Source organism: Delphinapterus leucas, chromosome 13 (assembly GCF_059928025.1).
Source record: "Delphinapterus leucas isolate spDelLeu-1000000601 "Yukka" chromosome 13, BTC_Dleu_Yukka2, whole genome shotgun sequence".
Taxonomy (NCBI): domain Eukaryota; kingdom Metazoa; phylum Chordata; class Mammalia; order Artiodactyla; family Monodontidae; genus Delphinapterus; species Delphinapterus leucas.
The window spans coordinates 69,631,845-69,637,368 of record NC_143141.1 but is presented as its reverse complement, the minus strand read 5'-3'; positions in this window follow the sequence as shown (position 1 = coordinate 69,637,368).

The following is a 5,524-nucleotide window of genomic DNA, read 5'->3' as shown; positions in this document are numbered from 1 at the left end:
CTTAGAGGAAGTGGAATGACTTGCCCAAGGTCACATCATTAGTAGTGACTCAAGTCTAGGGCCAAGTTCTCCTAACATCCAGTCCAATGCTGCTTCCATGGCACCATCCTGTAGGATCCTTGAGACTAAGGACCTAACAGCAGGAGTCTGGGATCTCAGCACTGGCCCTCCACTACTTAGCTGTGTGATCCTGGGTAAGTCACTCCTACTCACAGACCTGTTTCCCCACTTCTAGAATGAGAATATGGGACAAAAACCCTTCTAGGCTGTCTTGTCCTGTACCCCTCTGTGTTCATGTTGGTGCCCTGTATATGTGGAGGACCAACCAGCTATCTCAAGGGCTTATCTCATCTCTCCCTGGGAGTAACCAGGACTTCTCCAGGTGGGGCAAAGGTCAGACTACATGCACCGGCTCACTCTTGAATCACCCTTCCCATCTCCTAGTTCCTCATCCAGCTGCCCACAGCTGTGAGTTTATGCTTGACTCTCATCTACCAGGCCCTGCCTTTAACTGGTATTTATTCAAATAACATGTACGGTCCTTAACCAACTCCACACAAGCACCTGGCCTTTGACAATAGAGTCCATAAGGTATAAGCTTGTTTTTTCGTGTGTGTTTGTTTCTTTTGTTTTTTCTTATCACACCTCAGTTCTTGAGTATTCTAAGTGCTGTCAGCCTTTTAATCAGGTCATCAGGTTTCTGTCCGGGACATGCTCTTAATTCCTTGTCTTTGTCTTTTGATCTCCTTTCCTTAAGCTGCCTCGACAGGAAAAGAACCAGTTCTTTGGAAGTTAAGACAGGAAGTTCTTAAAACATGGCAGACCATCATGTATTCCTGGACATGGTGTCAAAAGTCAAGGCTGCCCTTCAGCCATCAGCCACATGCCTGACATTCTTAAGGAGTTGGTCAACCCAGAGCAGGAAGGATCTCAGAGCATGGGTGACCTCTTCCTCATACTGGTGGCAGAGGAGACACGCCATGCCCTGGAGCAGCTCCTTTCAGAGCAAATACTTTGCCACAGAAGTATGTTGTTCACAAGGACACTGGCAGTCTTGGGTTTCCCCTTTCCGCTTTGGCCAACTCTGTGAGGGACATTAGAGCAAATGACCCAGGAGCAACCAGAGGCAGTGTCCTTGCAGCCACCTCGAGTCTTCCAATAAGCCCCCTTTTCACCTAACCCCAGGCTAGTTAACCAACCAGACCAAAAATGGAAAGGAACCCAGAAAGTCTAGTCCAACCTGTCCATGAGAAACATACTACAAATCACATCTATATTTTAAATATTCTAATAGCCACATTAGTAAAAAAAAAAAACAGGTAGGTGAAATTAATCTTAATGATACCTTTTTATTTACCCCGATATATCCAAAAATTGTCAGTTCAGTGTGTAATCAATATAATTATTATTACTGAGAAAGTTTACATTCTTTCTTTGAAACTGTTTTCAAAATCCAGTGTGTATTTTAGGCTTACAGCACACCCCATTGGACCAGTCACAGTTCAAGTGTTCACTAGCCTTTTGTGTCTAGTGGCCTCTGTATTGAGAGCACAGGTCTAATGAAGCCTCTTATCATTAGAGATGAGGAAACTGAGGCCCTGAGATGAGAAATGAATGACATCAAGATCCCCACTTCAGAGGCAGGTTAAAGGCTAGGTGTCTGCGTTACCCTTTTAGTTGTACCACTAAAACACCCCAAACCAGAACAAAACAAAAATACCACTCAGCAGCAGATAAGGTGTTGGTTTATATGAACCCCAGACGAAATGCTAAAGGTACTTTAGCAGAGTACAAGAAGTCATGTGACTTTCAAGTTCAAGCAAGCTGGGCATTGAGGGAATTTCTTCTGCTCTCCGAGTGGGGTAGTTATTTGTGCTCCAGTTAAAACCAAGCAAAAGCAGCTGCGCCGCTAAACAGATGCTCCTTCCAGGAGAAAGGAGTCCTGGAGGGATGCCACCCATCCAGCTGGCTGTGCCCACACTAGTGGCCACTGGATCCATTAGCCTAGCTTCTGACCTGCAGCAAGACATTGAACGAAATATTGCTGGTAAAGAGAAAAGAGCATGAGTTCGGGAATCAAGTTGACCCGAATTCCAATCCCTGACCACCTCTGTGAGCCTCTGCGTTCTCCTCTGTAAGTTGGGGAAGATGCTGACGATACTTTCCACTGATGGCTGCGGGGGACACTGAATGGCCTGGTGCCGCTAGTAGGTCCCTGGCATACAGTCAGGCCCTAGTAAACTTCGGCTTTCCTTCCCTGATGTTCCTGAGGCTGGTTTCTCATAGCAAATCAATGCCATTCTCCTAACTGCTTTAGGGAAAGGGGTTCTCTGGCTTAAGGGCCACTCTTAGCCAGGGCCACTTAGTCAGCTGCGAAGTGCTGCTAACTGGACCTGTCTCAGTGTCTTAATGGATGTCTCTGGAGCACCTTTCTAGGCCCAACCATGATGTGCATGGAGCATCGCCCTCCTAGAGTCACAGGTGGTCCTCCTGGCAACACTGCTACCTGGGGTTAGGAAGAAAACCAAGCTGGGATGTCACAGCTCTCTGTCCATCAGTGCTATCTGGGGCCAGTCTCAGAGGGAGTCAACCCTGGGAGCGAACCCCTGACCAAAGTTTGGGAGGGGAACTCCTCAGTGGGGGGGGGGGTGATAAACTTAGTGCCCAGCTTGGATATGGGAGTGCCTCTCTCTCCCTGTGGTATTTCTAATTCTAACATCAAGTAAAAATAGAATTTCCTGTTGATCTGATAAGAAATTCCTGTTTTTCCAGGGAGCAGGGAAGACTCTACTGGGGGGCATGGACAGCAGGGTTTCCCAACTACTTCCGACATGGATGATTACAGAAAGGAGGGGCCCAGTGGGCCCTGGTTCACATTTACTTATTCTTCAAGTGTAAAGACAGCTCACGCCAAGAAGAATCACAGGGTGTGATGAATAATTTCCTACATACATTGAAGACCCTGGCTAGCTTTGGAAAGTTCTTTCTGCTAGTTCCCTGGGGCCTGGATATTTTTAATTGCCAGATGCAGTTTGGTCCGGATTCTCAGGCTGAGATGTTGAGCCTCACACATGGAACATGGCATATCAGGGCGGCACCTTGCAGGGGGTGTGCAGGTGCCAGGCCTCAGCCTTCACCACAAATCCCTGGTCACCCCCAACTTGTGCTCTGCTTCTAGGGTAGCTCAGAGCCTTTGGCTCAGCAGTCCCCGCTGTGCTTGCTTCTGTATAAACAGTTCAAAGAGTTTGTCTCTAGTGGACATTTGAGGCTTTGGGGTCTCCCAGCATCCAGCTCCCATTCCTTCTGTTAATGGCTCCCACATTTCCAATTGGAGAATCACCTCTTCCACCCGTGCCGGCTTGATGGAACTGTCAGTCAAGGATTCTTGCCCTCCCCTGGTCAAGTGGCCCATCAATCAGACCCTGTCCTGGGATTTGGAACATTGAGTCGAGTGATGTAAAGACAGAAAAATGACCATCACCCATTCACCCCAGCAGTCAGCCTCCGACCCCAGGACCCCGGACCTTGTCTGGCCCCTGCCCTTTCGAGTCTGATTATTCATTTCTCCAATTCTCTGGGCTATTCAGGTGCCTTCTAAAGATCTCCATTTTCTAATACTTATAAATAAAGCACTGTGATAAACGCAACAGTGTACTGATGGTGAGTCAGAGGTGTCACCTTGCGTGTCTTCTAACAGGAAAGTAATAGTCTTAGCACAAACGTGTGATCCTGGACTGGCTGAGAAGCACCCCGACACCAGACAGCTCCTCGGCCTTTTAACAGCCCCGTGAGGAAGGCGAGCAGCAATCATAGCACCTTTTGAGAAATGAGGAGGCTGAGGTTCAGAGGCCTGCCAGCTGCTACGCAGCCTGGGCATGGCAGAACCATCATGTAAACATCTCTCTGTCTCCTGACCCCAACCTAGGATGTTCTCTACCAGACCTCTTGAGCTGAATTGGAGCTGTTTCCCCAGGATGGGGGTTATTTGATCTTTAGCCTCTTCTGCCTATTGATGCCCATGTCCTGGCTCACCAGTAACTAAAATTGGGAAACTAGCCTCTGAGATATATTTCACAAAGTCTGACTTGCATCCAAGCAGAGAAGCCATAAAAACACTTTTTTTTTTTTTGCGGTACGCGGGCTTCTCACTGTTGTGGCCTCTCCCATTGCAGAGAATAGGCTCCGGACGCGCAGGCTCAGCGGCCATGGCTCACGGGCACAGCCGTTCTGCAGCACGTGGGATCCTCCCGGACCGGGGCACGAACCCGCGTCCCCTGCATCGGCAGGCGGACTCTCAACCACTGCGCCACCAGGGAAGCCCCATAAAAACACATTTTCAAGTCACCTTTAAAATGTCATCGGGATTGTACGTGTGTGTTTCTGTTGACACTTCACAATAGCCAAAACGTGGAACAGTCCAAATGTCCATTAATGGATGAATGGATACACAAATTTTGGTATATCCATACAATGGAACATTATTTGGCCATTAAAAAGAATAAAGTATATACTAGTGCATGCTACAGTGTGGGTGAACCATGAAAATATACTAAGTGAAAGAAACCAGGCACGAAAGGTCACATATCATATGATTCCACATATATGTAATACTCAGAAGAGATAAATCCATAGAGACGGAAGACAGCTGGTGGTTACCGGGGGCTGGAGGAGAGGGGAATGGGGAGAAACTGCTTAATGGGTACAGCGTTTTACGCTGAATGACAGAAGCGTTTTGGAACTAGATAAAGGTGATGGTTGCACCACGTTATGAATGTTCTAAATGCCACTGGATTATTTACTCTAAAATGGTTAATTTTATGTTATGTGAATTTTATCTCAATAAATGGTATAAATACTTTTGTTGATAAGATAACAATAAAACTAATTTGAACAAAACAAGAATATCATTGGGACTCATCCTTTCGTTTTAATTCCTATTAGTCTCCCTGACTCCTTTCTCTTCCTCCGTCAAACACTCACAGTCACCTGTCACCTCAGGGCTTCCTCACACCATTTTCACTCATGACATTTGGTCTCTCAGCAATGCCCAGTGACATCCCAGTTGACTGGAGACGAAGTTTCAGCTGGGTGTTCAAAGTCCTCCAATCTCTACATCTCAACTGCCAGCATGCCCTCTACTCTAGCCAGACTGTCCTCCCCGCATCACTGGTCACTGAGCTCTTCCTGAGCCCAGCCCTCCTAAGAGACGTGACCTTCATGAACCTTCACCCTCTATACAGGTGGGTGATGACGATATTACCAAACCGCTGCTGCTACTATTAATAACATCTTCCACTCATCCAAAACCTAATATGCCCCAGCTCCCCTAGGTGATTATAGTGGGGTAAGGATGCTTCCCATCAAATTGAGACGGTTTTCCTAAGCTCCCTGTTTGTGGGGTAGGCTCTGGTGTTAAGTGTTCTGGTGACTCTTTCTTCTGTATTAGATAGGGTGCAGCTTTCTCTCATTCTGCATTTCTACCATGATAACATCTACTCCCTTTTGTTTTGCATTTCCCCTTAAC